Source organism: Malus sylvestris, chromosome 7 (genome assembly GCF_916048215.2).
Source record: "Malus sylvestris chromosome 7, drMalSylv7.2, whole genome shotgun sequence".
NCBI lineage: Eukaryota > Viridiplantae > Streptophyta > Magnoliopsida > Rosales > Rosaceae > Malus > Malus sylvestris.
The window spans coordinates 7,138,529-7,159,907 of NC_062266.1; the positions used below are offsets into that span (position 1 = coordinate 7,138,529).

Below are 21,379 nucleotides of genomic sequence, written 5' to 3' on the forward strand. Positions count from 1 at the left end.
AGGGTCGCCTCTCAAAGCGCTCCAAGGCTTGTCTTTTTTCTTTTGCTAATCTTCTGTTCGGAATTGTTCCCCTGTGTTTAATTATAATCCAAGTGTCCTGTTTGGCGTGGAATGCAAAGAAAGTGATGAGATTTTGTTTTTTAATTTTTAATTTTTTGAGTTTTGCAGTCTGCAAATTGGATAATGGTGCATAGAGCTATCATGGCTATTAAAGATGTGGATCTTTGGATCCCGAGTACTATGACATTCTCATGAAGTAAGTAGTTATACCTTATGAATGCTATCCGATTTTGGTTCGAGTATTTTACGTAATCTATTGAATTGAAATTTGAAATCTATGTAGATAATGAACTTTGTTTTGCTAGAAGGTGGTTTTGTATAGATTTGTTGTCTTTATATAACACAAATCTCGTTAGGGGTTGGTAATAGTTGCATGATTCAATGTGCTTAAAACTGTTGGAAGTTCTTTAACCAAATATAGAGTAGACATGAGTATACTAGAGCATTTTCGGTTAAACCGGTTGAAGATTTTCCCAAACGGAGAACCAAAGTATCTTGAGTTATAGAACTGAACTTCAATTTGACTGGTTACGTAGGTCTGGCTCTTCCTTTGCGTGCATTCAGTATCTTTATCCTTTTAGATGTTGTTGATTATAGGCAAGTTACCTAGACTTGTGCTTTGTTAGGGTACAAATAAACCGTGGCCTTCACTATCCATTTCAGGCCTTAGAGAGATTTGTTTGAATCAAATATGGCTGTTGAGTATCTTATATTCCTGAAGGAATCCAATTTGTATGATTAGTGAATGGGATTTTGGGAATATAAAGAACAAGCAACAAGGTTCCCTTGTAAGTCTGGGACAACATTTCATCCTTGCAAGGCCTAATCCTTATGGTCTTTCCGGGCACCTAACACACTACGTTGAGTTTGGCGTCTAGTGTGAAACAAATAGTTGCTTTCTTGGGCAATCAATGGCTCCATGAATGTGTAGAAAGTAATTTATCAAAAGGCTTCAACGTAGAAACAGGGACGTATTTTATGTAGTATAGTTCATAATGAATATCACTATATGTGAAACATTTGTATGTTTCTTCTTATTTCGTATCCAAGATGTCAGATTATTGTCTTTAGAGTGTTTGTTATACGTACAGCTTTGGTGTAGTGTCATATAAACAAGTATTCTACCCCCAAGTTTTAGAAAATGTTAGGTTTACATATTTTTTCGTCTAAGTTTGTGATTTCGATTTCTTGATGTTTTTCTCATTAGTTATCTTTATTATTCTTCCTTTTGCCTATAAGAACAGTTCTCCCGCCCTTCTTTTCCCTATCTTTGGTATGTGTGCACACACACACACGCACGCACACGTGTGTGTATATATATATATATATATTATACGATAATATTATATTATATATAAATTATTTGGGTCGGATTCGGAGATGATTATGGAATGAGGATCTTTATAACCGTATCCAAAACTATAACCGAATAATATTCATGGTTTTTTTATATCCAAAATATTTGAGTGCCTCCGATCCGTGTGATTTGTTCTTCTCCGACCCGCTGGAGCTCCTCTTCGACCCTCTCGAGCTCATCGAATGGCACTCTATGAATTTACCCAAATTTTCATACCCAAATCCGTTCATTCGGACGGTTGTCCACGGTTATTGGATTTAACGTTTTGAATTGTCATCCCTAGCTTAAACCCCCAAAACCCAAACCTTGCAGCTTCTTCTGAGGCTTGTCTGTGTCTCTCTCTCTATATATATGTATATTTAATTTGTTTTGCTTGAAAGAAAATAAGGAAAAATCATCAATTTTTGAATCTGGGATTCATAAATTGGTTTGGATATTTGAAATGAAGTTGTATGTACCATCAAAGCTTAAATCCTTGTGGAATTGAATTCTATAAATATGTGGGTGTTTGAATTTGTAGGGGCTCAGACATCACAATGGAGAGGAAGGCTCGTGAAAGTAACAGTGAGTTCGAGGACAATGGTGAGTTGACAGCAATGAGCTGAATGTTAGTTTGATTTGTAAATTCTGTTATTGGGTTTTGGTAATCATTTGGTTTTGTTTTGGTGATTTTATTGTTAATTGATGATTTGTGATGTAGATGAAGCAGGAAGAGGATGAACTTGATGAGCACTATGGCGAGGAGGAGGAAAAAGGATCAGAAAATGAGGAAGAAGATGGAGGAGAAGTTGGGGAAGAGGAAAATGGTGATGAGCAAAACAATAATAAAGATGCCGAGATGGAAGAACTTGAGAAAGAATACATGAATCTTCGTCATCAGGAGCAGTAAGAGACTTCCGTTCACAATCCTTTTATTTTTAATTATAAACTTGTGATGCTTAATTAGAATGAAGACATAGAGCTAAATGATGTGAATATAAGAGATAATATGCATAGCAGTTGGAGGTTGGTGACGAAATTTGATATTAGGTTACAGAAGTCATTGAATAATGTAAATAGTCCGCGAGTGTAGCTATAGGAATTGAATACTAGTGCCATTTTCATCTTAGCTCAAGGCTAATTTTCTGTATCTATTTAATTTAGTTACTACGAAAGCACAAAATGGAGCTATATAGGCTGACATATGAAGTTAATTTTGTTCTTCGTTTATTCCCTGTTCCCATGCAGAGATATTCTAAAGAATCTAAAGGGTCATAAGGACAAAGATTCTTCTTAAAGGTCAAGCAGTGAAGAACCAAAAGGTGTGTTGTTCAAAATAATAGCTCTTTTAATATCCATGAAATAGATTTTGTTTGTCAACATGAAATTATTGCTCCTTGTTTAAAGCTTCTTTTTATGCCAATCCTTCAAGTTGAAAAAAAAAAAAGATTTATATAGTGAGTTATTGTCTGATTGATGTTTATTCTTACCCATTTTCTATGCCTTTTGTTTTTCATTTTTCTGAAGGCTCTCTGGGACAAAGCTCTTGAGTTCAGATTCTTGCTTCAGAAAGCATTCTCAAGTTCACATGGATTACCGCAGGTCGCTTTTGCTTTTCCCTTTTTTTTATTTAGATTTTTTACATAGAGGTCGCACTTGGTGCGATGGCAAGTGCCTTCGCCCATAAGCGGTAGGTCTCGGGTTCGAGACTTGGGAGCAGCCTCTCCATAAATGGGGGTAAGGCTAGCCGACATTCACCTCTCCCAGACCCTGCGTAAAGCGGGAGCCTTGTGCACTGGGTACGACCTTTTATTTAGATTTTTTACATGTTAAGATATTACATTCTTACCTGAGAGGTTGATGCAGGAGCCAGTTAGGTCTTTATTTTGCGATTCACATGAGGGTGTCAATGCAGCATATTCTGATCTAGTTTACTCATCAAGAGAACTTTGGACTCATTAGCGGAACTACAAGAAGTATGGCTGTCAAAAGGTGTTTTGTCTACCTCTTACTACTTGGTTTGCGGTTTAGCTTCATGCCTTGTTGTATTACGGTAAGTGCTTTATACATTGTTATGATTTGTTAATATTGTCATTTGTATATGCTAACATGTATCACATCGGGCTATTTTTTCCTGTTGCAGCTTTACATGGTAAGAACCCGTCCGTTGTTCAAGCAACACATGGTATGTGCAAAGTACATTTATCAAACTATTATATTTATTTTGTAATACAATTTGGCTTTCTGTTCTTGTGCATAATCTATCATTTTTGGCATGATAAGAATTGCCAATATGTGAAAGGTTTGCAGCTAGGCTTGGTGATTTACGTTTTGTGTTTGAAGTTTTTAATAACCGATTACATTCTCATAATGTGTGTTTGGCTTATAACTATACTATTGGTTAAGATAGAGTTCAATTTTGTGAAATCAAACTTTAATGAAATGCTTAAGTTTTCATATGATTGTGAGGGCTCCCCAAATTTCAGAAGTTCCACTACAACGGTAGCTATAATTAGTCAGATTATGCTGGTCCCAAGTTATCATTAAGAGTGTAAGAGTGTTAATCAAGAGGAATGGATTGAGCTCAGCCTTGCCCAAGCTTATCCCAAAACACAAAGCATCGAGCTTGAGCTTGGACCGGCTCAATTGTTAATGTAAATCTTGGAGCATCAGCTTTGGTTCTGCTGAATTGTAGTGAAGTTTGTGCTTTGTTCTGATTGAGGACAAGCCAGTCCCAATAGGTGATGGTTTGAGCGTAGTAGGTGGGAAGTTCAAAGTAGTCCAATTGGTCAGAAATACAGTTGTTTTCGACAAACATTAGACACCTTGGGATTTTGATTACAGAAACATCAATTAAATCACACTCTAGAGGTAGGTATTTGTTGCAGTTGTCAAAAGCATAATGTTGACATGCAAGGTAAATCAGTTGGGCCTTGTTTTGTTGATCTGAGGATAGCCAAGACGAAGCCAGATTTCAAATTGCCCTAGGATGTCGGCACAAATCTTTCCTGCTTGATCTCATATAAACCTTAGCCTGATTTAGCGAAAAAATTGGCTTTTGGACTACCATGGTCTAATTGACAGTCCTACTTTGTACTGTTTGCATATGTTCATGAACTTCATGTATTGCATCTCCTAATACATATCTTGTTCTGTAGGTAAATCTGGATGATCTAAGATGTCACAGTCATCTAAGAACATTGATGGTGATGAGGATTGGTCACGGATTTCTGAGTTGCTGTCGAGGTACTCAAATCATAATTAGATATTCTGAGAAGAATCATATTCTACTATCTACATATGCTCTTATTCTATTAAGTCTATCTATAAAACTGAATTTTTTTTTTCCTTCTTCATGCCATACTTCGCTGATCCATTTGGAGCAGCATGAAGAACTTCGGAGTTTTGTTGTTTTATTGTTAAAATTCTCGTAAATGGTGGATTCAAGTACCTTACTATTATTGCTGTATATAATAGTAAGGTACTTGAATCCCAAATGAGGTACAAATTAATTGTTTGGGATGGACGCAGTCTATAATTAGTTTGATACCATGTTTGAACAAATTTGGGCTGTTTGTGATGTTTGGTACCTTGCTTCATTTTTCTTTTTGGATGGCCCATTGTGACTTGATGAATTTGTTCCTTTTATTGCTACAATGCAACCTGTGTGTGAGGACTGTGACGGTTTCAATACTCTTCATGCGCCATTACCTTTAATTGTATCTTTATGTTTAAAATTTTGATTCGTTTGCCGCTTCGATGTGCAGCCTGTAAGGTCTGCTTTAATTATCTCTTTGATGTGTTATAAAAGTTATATTTCTATTTGCACAAGTTAAGTACTTTCCTTCACTCTGATAGGAGACAAAATCTGATGCTGGTGCACAAGCTGTTGGCGACCCCGAACTTTTGGATGACTTTGAGTTTTACCAGCAATTTCTAAAAGAATGTTTTGAGACAATTGACCCAGCAACTTATGGTAAAACTATTGGGCATCTCATACTTCATGTATGAATGATTGCATTTGAATTTGATATACGGGTTACCCAATCTATAAGATTTCCTGTAGTTCAAAGCTTATGTAATCAGATTGCATATAAAAACTGTGGCTTTTGGAAATTGTTAAGGATTGTATCGTCCTAAGTGATGTCCGGTATCCTCGTTAATTTGCTGCTTTGGATATGTGGACTTGATGAACATGATTTTCAAACAATTTGGACTTGTCTAACCAACTTTAAGTAACTAAGTCTGAGTCATGAGGAGAGTTTCATTCAAACAATCTGTATCTGCAGCCATTGAAGTCAATGGCACCGTATTGTCTCAGCTTATAGTGGGCTCGGAACCTAATCGATCCCGAACTTCTATTGTTTTTGTGTTTTTGTAACTTTAAAAATGTAACAAGCTAGCAGTAATGCCTGCTAACAATCACGACCTATTTGATCCTGAACTTCTATTGTTTATTAATTTTGATTTTGTACTATTTGATTATCCGCAGAGACAACATTTTATTCTTTGAAAAAGTTGCATGCTAAGAAGAGGAAGATTGTTGACAGAATAGCCTCTAAGAGTCGCAACATCAGGTATCAATAGATTCTCGGTTCCCTATGTGAAACTGTTTTGATTTTGTTTTGGAATATCTTGGAGCGTCTGTTGAGCAAACTAGGCCAGGTTGTTGAAGGCTTATTACATTATGCTTTTGCAGGTACAATGTTTATGAGAAGATGGTAAATTTCATGGCTCCAGAGACCATGGCCGTTTCTCCTATGCTTCCTGATCTCAATAATTTGTTCAGGTTGAAGAAGCAGAAACCAGCTTTCGTAGTGTAGTAGCAATGCAAGGCTGAATCAGCTGTATAGTCCTTAGATCTTAGGCTAAGAAATATTCCTCTTAATTTATTTGATATATTAGTCAATCCAATATCTGGAGGTTGCACTTGGTGCGATGGCAAGTGCCTTCGCCTATGAGCGGTAGGTCTCGGGTTTGAGACTTGGGAGCAGCCTCTCCATAAATGGGGGTAAGGCTAGCCGACATTCACCTCTCCTAGACCCTGCGTAAAGTGGGAGCCTTGTGCACTGGATACGACCTTTTTTTTATTAGTCAATCCAATATCTGTCGTACTGATATTTATGCAATTTACACAGTTTTTCAATGGGAGCCCAGTCTTTAAGAAGCATAATTTTGTTGTAAATGACAATTACTCTCTTTAAATTTGACATTTATAAGCAGATAGGATGTTTATGCAGTATTTGATGATGTTGAACACATATGAACTTGGATATTTTGAAGGTAGAAAACATCTTGAAAACAAGGAGGGAATCTAAAGATGTCTGTCTCAAGTAAAAGTACAAACTCATGGATGGCTTGTGGACCACTGTCGCTTTTTTTTCTGGCAGCTGTGAGGAGCACCTTCTAGCGTCTGAGGCCGCAATCGTTACTAGCATCCCTCGTCCTTCCAATTATGTAATTGGGTTCATCCTCTGTCTGAAAAACATACAAATGACATAAAATTTATGTTTTTGAATTGACTACAGACAGACTTTGGAAGTGTTTGGATGGAGTATAATTCATTGCAATACAACGACATAGCATACCTGTGTCTTCTTCATCAGTGTCCATGATGAGGCTATTTAAAAATCTCCACGGAAAGATATCAGTGTCTTCAACAAAGTCTTTACTGCAACCAGGGAAGTATATTCCTGGTATATGCTCGTATATGGGCAAATCTCCACCGATGACAATTGGATAATTAGGATCTGATTTGGTGTTGTTTTGCATACTTATCATCATATTATATTCTGGTGCTCTTGCACAAGCTCGCACCAGTTCTCATGAGTACTGAAACAAACACTTCATCTCCACATTGTAATGTTGTTTCATTCTCCATCCTCCAATGGTTTAACCATATCATATATTTTCCGTCACCTGGAATTCCATAGAACTCCAGGACATAGATCCACTTCAGACCCTTAAGCATCCGGTACTGTTCACTTTAACGAAAAATCACATTTTTATACTAAAAAGTCAATTCTGTACTATTCACTTTACTCTTTATTTTGTCCTTACCATTAAAACTCAAAGTTTTCAAGCCATTTTTATTAGTTTTCCTTTATTATAATTCTCCTCCTTTGCATAGGTAGCAAAGATGTTGAAGCCCCGAATTCTGTGACTAGCAAGTAGTAAAGGGACAATAAAAGATATGGATGACTTGGTACTTTTATGGCTGAACCGGCCTGGAACCTCATTCCCAGCAAAAAATGTGATGAATACACCATATTCATACAGTCCTTATGTACTTGCCAGTTATCACAACATGACTCAGTCATTTCTTTCCTATTATATATGTGCAATAAACCATCTTAATGTGACTAATTATTTTTCTTCAATTGGAAATTGGTAGATGTTCTCTCTAGTGTTTGATATGTTAGTTTTGCTAAATTTGTTTCTTTTGGGCTGTAAATTTTTCTGCATGATGTGGCTGGTCAATAATTTTGAAGTTTCACGTAATAGTATGTTAAGAAAAAAAGCGAGTTTATGCAGTGTAATATTACTATTGGAGTTCCAATCAAGTACTTTTGTAAGTATAACATGAGTTAAATTAGAATTAATGCGAGCTTCAGTAGAAGGTTGTAAATATTGGGATGCGACATCATGTCTCACTGAAGTATTGGATGAATAAAGGGGTTTTTGAACATTAATCATTGCAAAAGATTAAAATTTTAAAATAAATGGTGCTAGATTACATATTCAATTTAATCCCTTGAAGTGTACTTTTATCAAAATTTATATTCAATTTTTGTTATTTAATGTGTATTTTTATTTAATATCTCCACATTAAATTTTAATTTATTAATATGCACATATTTAGTTCTTTAATTATAAATGAACATAAATGAGAAAATATTAAAAGAAATTTGTGATACAAAATATATAAATACATGATTGTACTATGCCGAAATATATATGTAGACATCGAAATTTCGGTAAATAAATGTTGACCGATAAATCAAAGTTTCAACGCTCATGTATTACATAAAATTTACACGTAGCGTGTGTCTAACCAAAAAATCGAAATAAGTTGGAAAAGTCATCAAACAGGACACGTGTCAACACCTGGCAGAAACGACTTATTTCATCTGGAATATTATATTCAAAATTAGGCCTTGGAAATTTCTATAAATAGAAGGCTAATTCATTCATTTAAGGGGAACCAAAATCATTATGCAAAATTCTTGAAGCTCTGAAGCTCTGAAACTCCGAAGCTCTCAAGCATCCAGGTTCCCGAAGAATCAAGAAAGCTCTCTTCGTTCTTCGTTCATCGTTCATCCTAAGATCAAGCCCCGACGGCCATTGGATCAACCAGCCACTGTTCTTCAAGATCAAGCCCAAAAGCCCTTGAAGATCCGTTCATCACTGTTCTTCAAGATCAAGTTGAAAAGCCCTTGAAGATTCTCTCATCACCGTTATTCAAGATCAAGCCTCAACGGCCCTTGAAGAAACACTCATCCTCAAGATCAAGCCCCGACGACCCTTAAAGAAAGTGTTCTTCGTTCTTCGTTCATCGTTCTTTCAAGATCAAGCCTCAACGGCCCTTTGGATCAACAATCATCCACCAATTCAAGATCAAGCCCCGACGGCCCTTGAAGAAAGTGTTCTTCGTTCTTCGTTCATCGTTCTTCTAAGATCAAGCCCCAACGGCCCTTTGGATCAATAATCATCCACCAATTCAAGATCAAGCCCCGACGGCCCTTGAAGAAAGTGTTCTTCATTTTTCGTTCTTCGTTCATCGTTCTTCCAAGATCAAGCCCCAATGGCCCTTTGGATCAACAATCATCCATCAATTCAAGATCAAGCCCCGACGACCCTTGAAGAAAGTGTTCATTCGTTCATCATCCGCTCATCCTAAGATCAAGCCCTAACGGCCCTTTGGATCAACAAACGTCGACAAAGCCATACATACAACTGTTCTTCAAAGATCAAGCCCAAAAGCCCCTTGAAGATCCGTTCATCACCGTTATTTAAGATCAAGCCTCAACGGCCCTTGAAGAAACACTCATCCTCAAGATCAAGCCCCAACGGCTCCTTGAAGATCCGCTTAAATCCACATTCAAAGATCAAGCCCACGACCCTTGAAGAACGTTAATCCAAGATCAAGCCTCGACGACCCTTGGATCAATCGCACATCCACAAATACACACCTTACGGAGATCGAATCAGAGGATCAAATTAGAGAGAGATTGTAACCCAAAACCATCAAATACAAAATATTATTTTGTGCACGTTGTTCTTGTCTCTTTCGTTTCAGGAAATTTTCGTGTTCACAATATATAATTGACTTTTTGTACCTACATGATTGTACCGAAATATATTATAATAAACCTAAATGTATGTACCAAAATGTATTATATTGAATTAATGTACCTAAATATCAATACCGAAATGTAAGTATCAAATTGTACATACCGAAATATACGTACCAAAACGTACGTACCGAAATATATGTACAGAAACGTACGTACCGAAATGTACGTACAAAAATATATGTACCGAAATGTACGTACCAAAATATACGTACCGAAATGTATTATATTGAATTAATGTACCTAAAGGTCAATATCGAAAGGTATGTACCAAAATGTATGTACAGAAATATAGTATATTGAATTAATGAACCTGAAAGTCAATATTCAAATGAGATGTATTAGGTTCGAATCTCGTGGATGGCGAATTCGATACCAAATTAAGTTGTCCATTGTGTGTTTTAGCCGAACCCTCACCTCGCCTTAGTGTAAAATATATGTTGTACTCAAAAAAAAAAAAAAAAAAACACTCAAATGTGTGTACCAAAATGTATGTACCGAAATGCATGTATATGTTTGTTATGGATATACCAAAATGTACATACCGAAATATATGTACCAAAATGTACGTACCGATATTTGTAGTACTGATATTTATGCAATTTACATAGTTTTTCAATGGGAGACCAGTCTTTAAGAAGCATGATTTCGTTGTAAATGACAATTACTATCTGTAAATTTGACATTTATAAGCAGATAGGATGTTTATGCAATATTTGATGATGTTGAACACATATGAACTTGGATATTTTGAAGGTAGAAAACATCTTGAAAACAAGGAGGGAATCTCAAGATGTCTTTATCAAGTAAAATTACCAATTCATGGATCGCTTGTGGACTACTGTCGCTTCTTTTTCTGGGAGATGGAGGACTGAACTACTAGAGCAAGCATGAAAAATAAGCCGGCAGCTGTGAGGAGCACCTTCTAGCGTCCAAGGCCGCAATTGTTACTGGCATCCCTTGTCCTTCCAATTATGTAATTAGGTTCATCCTCTTGCCCTTCTTCTTTGCCTGAAAAACATACAAATAACATAAAATTTATGTTTTTGAATTGAATACAGACAATCTTGGAAGTGTTTGGATGGAGTATAATGAACTGCCATACAACGACATAGCATACCTGTGTCTTCTTCATCAGTGTCCATGATGAGGCTATTTAAAAATCTCCACGGAAAGATATCAATGTCTTCAACAAAGTCTTTACTGCAACCAAGGAAGTATATTCCTGGTAAATGCTCGTACATGGACAAATCTCCACCGATGGCAATTGGATAATTAGGATCTGATTTGGTGTTGTTTTGCATACTTATCATCATATTATTCTGGTGCTCTTGCACAAGCTCGCACCAGTTCTCATGAGTACTGAAACAAGCACTTCATCTCCACATTGTAATGTTGTTTCACTCTCCATCCCCCAATGGCTCAACCATATCATATCTTCTCCGTCACTTGGAATTCCATAGAACTCTAGGACATAGATCCACTTCAGACCCTTACTCTTGTTACTCACTTTAGTCACTATTGGATAACAATGATCATTATTATAATTCTCCTCCTTTGCATAGGTAGCAAAGATGTTCAAGCTCCGAATTCTGTGACTAGCAAGTAGTAAAGGGACAATAAAAGATATGGAGAACTTGGTACTTTTATAGCTGAACCGGCCTGGAACCTCATTCCCAGCAAAAAATGTGTTGAATTCACCATATTCATATAGTCCTTATGTATTTGTCAGTTATCACAACATTGCTCAGTCATTTCTTTCCCATTATTTACTTAAGACTATGAGACAGAGAAAGAGAGGCGCACCTGGACGGGGACCTCTTTCAGATCCATGTTTGTCTGATAACGCGTTCGAACATCTGGCATGGATTCCAAGTTGCACAAGCCCAAAAGTTTGATCATTTCCACATCACTCTATCAATAGGCTCTAACTTGTAATAATACTCCTACTCTACTAGATTGTAGTTGCCCCCAAAAAAGTCAGAACTTGGAACCCAAAGGATTGATATGTAATTTTCTTTAATGATATGCATCGACTTGTGTCTTCACAAATGTCAACATTCGGCAACCCCACAAGCGATTTGAGCCTATTACAATGCCGGAAAGATAGATGATCGAGCCTTCTCAAACCTTTGATGAAAACTGGCTGACTGCAAATTGGATTCTCATCTAGATATAGTCTTTGTATTGAGGATAGATTACTTAAATCTGTAGGAAAGACATCATCATAAAGATTGCACCCCTTCAGACTTTACATGGAAAAGAACTCAAGATGGTTGAACTTCTTTCTGGCTATTTCTTATTGGAATTCCATCTGTCTCAAGAACTTTCAGAGACTCCATCTTCATCATCTCCATTGGAAACTCATCAAGATTTGGGCAACTAGATAAAATGAGTGTTTCAAGTGATTTAACCATGCACGAACAGATGCTCCAAGATATTCAAGACTCGGAAGCATCCTAAGATTCTTGCAATCCTTCATATTCAAGTACACGAGTCTCTCCAGGTTTCCAATGGATTCATGAACATCAGTCAGGCTGGTGCAATCCACAAGAATCAATTCCTCTAGTTTGTGGCAAAGTGAGAAGTCAATGATTTCACTAAGACCATGAGAATGGCTGACATCAACGATCTTCAACGATGGAAGAAACTGGAAACAAATAAAAATAAACAAACAAAAAAATAACTAGGAGTTGATTCCAACATATGAAATTAATTAAAGAATTAAAACCTAAAGAAAGAAGGAAAAGAAATTGAAAAGCGTAGAGTAACATACTTTTGGCAACCCCATAAGCGATTCGAGCTTCTTACAATTACAAAAAGAGAGTTCATTGATCCTCCTCAAACCTTTGATGAAAACTGGTAGGCTACAAATTGTACTTACTGAAATATACGTACTGAAATATACGTATCGAAATATACGTACAAAAATGTATGTACCGAAATATACGTACCAAAATGTACGTACCGAAATGTATGTACTAAAATGTACGTATCAAAATATACGTACCGAAATGTATTATATTGAATTAATGTATCTAAATGTCAATACTGAAATGTATGTACCAAAATGTATGTATCAAAATATAGTATATTGAATTAATGTACTTGAAAGTCAATATTCAAATGAGAGGTATTATGTTTGAATCTCGTGGATAACGAATTCGATACCAAATTAAGTTGTCCATTGTGTGACTTAGCCGAACCCCCATCGCCTTAGTGTAAAATATATGTTGTACTAAAAATAAAAAATAAAAAAAAACTCAAATGTGTGTACCAAAATGTAAGAACCAAAATGCATGTATATGTGTGTATCGATGAATTAATGTACCTATACGTTTGTATCGATGTATATACCGAAATATTCAAATATATTAATGTACCTAAATGAAGAACATACAAAATTGTTATCGGACTATATATTATAAAAAAAAAATTAGTTGTCTAAATGTAGACATTAAAATATTATGATAAATGAAATAAAAATTAAATTTAAATGTAATTAATACATTAAAATAGGAATAAAAAGATAAATAAAACATCAAAATATAACTAATAAATGAGATGATTAAATGTACTAGGTACTAAAATTGGATTTTAATCTTACACAAGGTTATAATCTAAAACTCATCTTTTGTAAGGATTAAAATGAAGTTTTCTAAGGAGACTTTGGATGCAATCCCTAGCTATGAATATTCTTTGATTGAAACCTTGTTGGTTTTCAATTTTTTATTGAAGTTCCTGAAATTAATTTGATAATTTATTTCTATGTAAGTTACTATATTTTTTAAATTAAAAATTAAAAAATTTAGTTTTTTTATATAAATGAGATTTTAAATAAAAAAAACCATAATTTGTGGGATTAAAAATATTAAAATATAAACATACTATTGTGTATGTGTGTATATAAACATGGGTACATTCATCAAAATTAACCAAAAAATAATTGTATCAAAACATTGTTACATTCTTCAAAATCACAAAAAAAAAAAAAAAAGATATTAGGCTTAATAACATTAGTAAATTTGTTCGATTAAACTTGACATGGATACATTTTAAAATCAAAGAAAAAAAATGTATCCATATAAGTTTAAAAATATATTAGAAAAAAATTGAATAGATTTTATATATATATATATAAAAGGGTACATTTTACATATAACAAATTAGTATATTTAAGAATGAGTACATTTTAAGATTAAAAATTTGATAAAATTACATGAATGGGTACATTTTTGGAAAAATAAAAATGGGTACAAATAAATTTAAAAAAAATATGGGTACAAAAAGAAATTAATATATGGGCACAAATTAAAACTGAAAGAAAATAGGTACAAATTAAAAAGGGGTTGCAAATTAAAAATGGGTACAAACTAAAACTAAAAATATATGATAAAAACATTTAGTCATAAATATAAATATACTAATTGTAACATTTTTAACATTAAATGAATATATTTAGAAATAAAAAATATTTTATTATTGAAATAATTAATAATGTTATTAATACCCAAGGAACTTGATCAAAAATTGAAAATGAATATGATTTTAATCAATGGAGTAGCAAAAGGAAGGTTGAGAACATAATTTCCCCATTTATAAATACACTTTTAACTGCATTCAGTTTTTTTTTTTGTGATAAAATACAACACGCTTTAATCGTTCTATACTCATTTCTCGTCCTTGAAGTGTTGGAGCCATTTCTACCAATCGTCAACCCACCAACTAGTAATTTACGATTTATAACACGGATTATGATCCATCAACCCTTTAAATACCAAGTTTTTTGTTTCTTGTGTACGGCAGCCGGCAGGTATATGGAAGCTAATTGGATTTAGTAGACCTGTAAACGGGTTGGATTTATCGGGTTTGGGTCAGGTTCAATCCGACCTGTTTCACCCGTTAACACTCGTTAACAATTATTATTATTATTTTTTTTTGCATAGAGTTTATTTTTTGTTGTTAAGATTTTATTGAAATTACTAAAATATCCTCAACTAACAGATGCTTACAAGTTTAACGGATTAACCCAAAGTGACCCGTTATTTAACGGGTTGTTAACGGGTTCATCCGTTAGCGACCCAATCCGTTAAACATTCACCCAAATACTAATATTAACGGGTCGGGTCCAAACTATCAGGTCTAGGATTTAGCCCATGTCCCACACAACCAGGCATATTACGTATCGTTTAAGGCAAAAACATAAAACATAGAACATAAATTCAATGAAGGTTCCTTTGAATTCTTCTGCCAGCCACTAAAAGACCCAACCCAACCTTGGACTAAATGTGATTTTTTTAGTTTTTACTCCCTCTCAAACCCAACCCAATCCATGCTAAATGTGTGAGTTAAAAGCTAAAACCTAAAAAAACAGTCAAATTTAGCCCAGGATTAGTAGAGCTGACCCACCATATATGTGTATTTTATTTAGTTTTATATTTATAAATTCATTGAATCCAACAATGAAGATCTGATTTTACTATATCTTTTAAAATTGGTACAATTTAAATTTAGAGTTATCTTGAAAATATTTATAGTATCTTAAGCAGTCTTGAATATACCCATAACTTGGCTTGGCTGTTTAATTCCTGTTTGAACTGTCTTTGCTGAAGGCAGGCGCCACGACCGCCACTCAAATACGTTTTTCTATTTGTGTAAGCCTTTTCACTTTTTCTGAAATCAAATTTCTTTCTATGTAATTTGCATGTTAGGTGGGAGACTTGGGTCTCTGAAAAATTTATGTTTTCCGATTGTGTTTCTTGCTGGAATTTGAATGTCAATATGGTTATTTGTAGAAATTGTTTTTGGTATTTATAGGATACTGATTGTATTATGCATTGCATGGTAGGTGGGAGGTAATATTTGGGCGTTTTGGCACCGGGTGTTTCCAGCAATGGGGATAAGATACAAGAAAATTGGACGTTTTCAATTTTTGGTCAAACGTATCTACTAGAGGGAGACTAGGTGTTTGACTAAACACATTTTTTTTTGTAATACTGCTTTTAAATGTTTTTAACTGCACTTTTTAAGCAGTATGAGAAACGTGGGAAGAATTGAAGAGAACATATTAATGATCCTCAATTCTTCCAAACGAGAGAGACCAGGTTATTCAGGCTATTGCATTTGGTTCCAAACTTCTATACATGTGTTGCTCATCGTGGAGGGAAAGAAGGATGGAAAAGCCGAGCTCTCTCTCAAGCATGCAAGAAGGTTCGTCTCTCTCTCACCCTTCTCTCGCTCTCAAACCTCAACTTCTCTCTTTCATTTTCTTGCTGAAAACGATTGTTTCTTCAGTATTTTGACTCTAAAACTACAAACCATAACGTCTTCTCGCTGAAAGTGGTGAATCTGGTGTCAATTCAAAAGAAAAACTTAGCCCATAAAAGGTATTGTTTTCTGTGAGTTCTTTGCCAGAGTAATTTTGTGTTTTCAATATTGTGTGTTTAGATGTGTAAATTTGGATTTAAAAATATGTTTTGTGTTCAAATTTTGTTTTTGTAATTTTGGGGGGTTTTGTTTCTAACCTCGGATTCTATATCTTTGTGTTTAATTTGGTTTTGTTTTCAGACCCGGGAGACTTCTTTTTTTTCCTTCATATAACCAAATTTTACTTTTAGAGGCGTCATTACTCAATCAATATTTGCCACGATTTCAAAACATACTTTACCTTTCTAATAGACGATTGCCATGTTATGGGTTTGTGAGATAAAGACAATATCTCCCCATCCGGTTGATAAGGATGGTGGAAATAAAGGATATGGCCATACATGACATAACTGTTGAAAGACACTTCCATTTTTTAAATGTCTTGCACAGGTTATATTTTATAATTAGGATAAATGAGAGCTTTACAAATTAAACAATGCACTGTAATATAGTTGCCAAGTCCTCTGTCGTAAACTCTATATGTTGATGAATGTCTAAGATAGAGTTCACTAAAAGAAAATAAGTGGAAGTTTATCTTACACATTTGCAATTAAAAAGACAAATAACATGTGTACACATGATGTAGGATTTAACGAGGTAAAATCAACTACTGAGAAAATCTTCAAACGCCTAAACCAGAACAAACAATAAGAGAAATGAGTATAGAAAGACTTACAAAACTCATTAACTAGACTCACATACTAGTAGGCAATTTTTTTCACTGTGCTTTGTTACCCAATCTCTCTTCAGCCTTCAAGTGAAAGTGACAAGATACTAACGTGATCATGCAAAATGTATGAAATGTAATAAAAAAGGTCGTACCCAGTGCACAAGTCTCCCGCTTTACGCAGGGTCTGGGAGAGGTGAATGTCGGCTAGCCTTACCCCCATTTATGGAGAGGCTGCTCCCAAGTCTCGAACCCGAGACCTACCGCTCATGGGCGAAGGCACTTGCCATCGCACCAAGTGCGACCTCTAAAATGTATGAAATGTAATAATTTTTTAAAATCAACCAATTATGAAAATCACAAGGCATATTTTCATAATTAATTTCTAATTGAAACACTATGAAAAATCAGTGATTAAAAAGTAAAATATTCTCTTTGAAAACTCATGGACACAATATTGATTTTCTCAAATAAAAACTCTATGCCGACTCACTTTAAAACCCAAAACATGCAACATATAAGTTTTGAATAAACAGTGAAGAAAATATAACTTTCTCTTTCTAAATGCAGTACTGCCGACTACCATGTGCCGTATATGAAAGCTGCTATATGAATTCTGCTTACAATATAAATCTCGGAAGCTACAGAAAACCACTCATGCTCAGCGACATCAATAACCAAAACCACACAAACTAGTACAATGCATGCAGCCCCCAAAACTGGATACCATATTCGAATGCTCGGTGGTGTGCTAATGCATATGCATTGACGAACATACATGAGTGGACGTCTCTAAAATGCTTGGTATTTTTGTAATTGAGCACGAGAGACAAACTTAGACTAAAATTGGCCTGATCCTGAACAAGCAAAGCCCCGAGTAGACCAACACGGATGCACTGCAACTCATCCACTTCCTTCTTCAGACTTTCGTTGATCTTCAACACTTGGGGTTCAAGCTTATTAGCGATCTTTTGGAAGTGGCTTACTTGATTATGAGCAACAATCAACTCTTCATCCCTTAGGAATAATTGTCATGTTAATTGCAAGATATTATTTCACATAACATCTTGCAATTGTTCTCCAATTACCACCATATATGGCCGGCCACTCTCCACCCCAAGGGTTGGACACCCTCCTATAAATACCCCTCGCATCCCACTAAAATGCTAAGTCATTTGCTACCCATAAACTCCTAAATACATTCATTTCAGAATTCTAACTTTGGCATCGGAGATTCTTCGGCCAAAATCCCCCTCATTCATCGTGGGCGCGTGAGACTTTTGGCCTTAATCTTAGGTGTTATTATTTTACAGGTGCATTTTTGTCAAAGGAAGATACGCGAAAATTTGCTTCCATATCAATCTTCGCTCAAGTTCTGTCAAAAAGTTACACATAAAGCAAGGAACTTTAAGAAAATCTCAATTTTAACAAAATTTGATTGGAATTGAACACAACCGATCTTTCTCTTTATTGTGCATTGAGTCGTCGAAGTGCCCATCGGCCTCTCCTCCTTTTCCCTTTTGTCCGTTACCAACCTGCAACATCACAATTGTCTCAATTTGAACTGAGAAAATTAATTCCACCACATGAGTATTCTTGAATCTTTCAGATTATTTTGAGACATCTTTCAGATTATACCAGTTTCTTGTCAGTTGAGAGTACTACATGTCTTTACAAGCTCTATTTTCCAGTTTAACCTGATATGGTTTAGATTGTTGCAGGTTGTCGGAAAGACCGTAGTCTAAGACTAAGATAACATGTAGGGAGGGACTGGATGGTTGCAGGACCCAATGGGAATAGAACTCCTAATTACAGGTATAGAAATATAATGTTTTGAAAGGATTAACTGCAACTTAAATAAGTAATTGCTAGTCAATAAGTTCCAAAAAGCAAAGTCACCATTAGTGAAAAGGACAAAGTGCGAGAGGTTTAGGATGCAAGAAAGATTTACTTGAAGGAGCAGATGATTAGATATCATCCCAGTTGCACCTGAGACTGCAATATTAATTAATTTCTTCCATGATTTTGTCTCTTCTTCCTGGGAATTTTGGACCTTATTAGATACACTACTTAATTCATTGCAAAGGAAAAGCAACTGCAAATCAATAATCAGATATGCTCTCTCTCTCTCTCAGACACACACACACACACAAACACACATTACAAGCCCAGTTTGGATACTTTAAAACTGCATGTATCTTCAGCAGAAAGTCATTAACTAGCAACAAACAGAAGAAAAAAAAAAAAAAAAAATCGACGGTTTTTGTCTGATTCACTATTTATGCAACAAAATTGTAAAACATAGATTACAGTATATAACAAATGAGTCTTATGCAGTAACTACCAAACAAAATAGAGAAAATTCTACTTTTGGTAATGAAAGTCTAAATATACTAGAACAGCTCGACTAGACAAATTGACAGACACCATATGTGCACTTATATAACAAGCTGAAGCTCCAGAGTTTTTACTACTAAGATAAGGTGAAAACCCCACAAATCTATACCAAAATTCACAGAAATCAACATAAACCTAACAAAAGGAAGAAAGGTTACAGCTTTGAGATTATAGGTGAGGCAGAACACGCCGAAGCACTCAGGCTTGTTCTTCGGGTCTTCGGTTTGCGCTGGAGCTTGAACTTGACTGACATCAGGAACAAAAAAAATTACTACTACCACAAAACAAAACAAAAACCAAAAAAAAAAAAAAAAAAAAAAAAAAAAGAGAGAAAAAGAAATGGTGGAGATATGTAAAGATATTAAGGGCTGGTTTGGTATTGCTGTGCTTTGAAAAAAAGCTGCTGTGATAATAAGCGGCTGTGCTGTGAGAATAAGCGGCTGTGAAATAAAGCCAGTAGAGTGTTTGGTAAACTTTTTTGTGAAAGTGCTTTTGGAAAAAAAAGCAGGATGATAGTGTCTTTTCATTAAAGGAGCACTGTAGCTCCATGTGCTTTGAAAAAACTGGTTTTTTTTCAAAGCAGCAAATAGCAGCTTCAGCTTTTCCTTTGATTTTCAGCTTATTCTCACAGCAGCTTCCAAAATAAGCCCTTTTTTTTCAGTTTACCAAACACAAAAATGACCCTCAGCTTTTTTTCACAGTGGCTTTTTTTAAAATCACCTCAATCCCAAACGGGGCCTAAAGCTTACTTGGGTGCAACAGATTCTGGCATTCTGAGTGTAAGGGAGCGGCCGAAAAGCGACACGGCGGTGAGAGTGGAGATGGGTCGATAAGGATGAGAGCTGGGATGATTGAAAAAGGTGTTGAATGGTAATCTTGCTTCTAGAAAAGTGGCCGGTGCATGCATTGAAAATGCTAGACAATTCTAGCATAAGAATGGCATGTGTTCATTGTGTCCATAAGCAAAGTTCATGGTGGTGGGCTACTTTAGTAGAGTCATGAATAATGGCTAGGATGATTTCACACTTGGTATTCACACTTGGTATGGTTGGTTATACTTGCCTATAAATAGAGTATGTTGTTATGTTTAAGAATGAGAAGTGAAGAAAAGAGAAAGAAGAAGAAGTAAGAGAGACAAGAAGGCTCTCTACCTAAAAGAAAAGAGAATAAGTAGAAGAAGCATCCATAGCTTCTAAGAGTGTTTTGAGTGATTCCTCTTGTATTAGTTTGTGTGAGAATAAAAGGTTTTTGTGTGTTATACCTTGAGTGTTCCTTTTCTCTTGCCTATCAATTTCCGCTACGTTACATTCTTCTTTGGAGATAAACATCTCCAAAGTAGTGAAGTTTCTTTAAAACCCAACAAAGTGGTATCAGAGCCATGGCGAACAATGCTATCGCTGCCTTCCAAGTTCCAGTGATCAACAACAACTTCGATAATTGGAGTATCAAAATGAAGGCCCTTTTGGGAGCACATGATGTATGGGAAGTTGTGGAGAAAGGCTACATCGAGCCAGAAGATGAAGATACTCTAATCCAAGCCTAGAAGGAGAGTTTGAAAGATTCAAGAAAGAGAGACAAGAAGGCTCTCTACCTCATCTACCAAGCGTTAGATGACAATGGCTTTGAGAAGGTCTCGAGTGCAACCTCCGCCAAGCAAGCATGGGAGAAGCTTCAAACCTCTTACAAAGGAGCCGAACAAGTGAAAAAGGTTCGTCTTCAAGTATTAAGAGGTGAGTTCGAATCTCTACAAATGAAAGGGTCTGAATCAATCTTCGATTATTTCTCAAGAGTCTTAGTTGTTTCTAATCAATTAAAAAGAAACGGTGAAAAGTTAGAAGATGTTAGAATTATGGAGAAAATACTACGCTCGTTGGACCCAAAATTCGAGCACATTGTTGTGACGATTGAAGAAACAAAAGACTTGGAAGAAATCAGTATAGAGCATTTAATGGGCTCGCTACAAGCATATGAAGAGAAACATAAAAAGAGGCAAGGGAATGATGAGCAGCTTCTCAAGACGCATGTTCAGCCAAAGAAGAAAGAAGAAAGCTTCGACAACGAGAGAAGCCAATACGAAAGAAGTCGTGACTGAGGTCGCGGACGTGGGCGTGGACATGGACGTGGTTGGAACTTCAACAA

General features: G+C 35.5%; 1 protein-coding gene, 1 long non-coding RNA gene and 2 pseudogenes across 3 annotated transcripts in view; 2 read left to right on the forward strand and 2 right to left on the reverse strand.

Annotated features, from left to right (window-relative positions):
• LOC126628159 (malate dehydrogenase [NADP], chloroplastic-like) overlaps window positions 1-21,379 on the reverse strand; it is an 82,290-nt gene that overhangs the window by 46,462 nt on the left and 14,449 nt on the right. The window lies entirely within an intron of this gene.
• Window positions 167-10,823, forward strand: LOC126627796 (uncharacterized; annotated as a pseudogene).
• On the reverse strand, window positions 10,383-11,701 carry LOC126628167 (uncharacterized; annotated as a pseudogene).
• On the forward strand, window positions 12,011-19,857 carry LOC126628173 (uncharacterized). The gene is made up of 2 exons (XR_007625304.1): window positions 12,011-12,145; window positions 19,589-19,857. It is a non-coding gene; the product is annotated as an uncharacterized LOC126628173 (long non-coding RNA).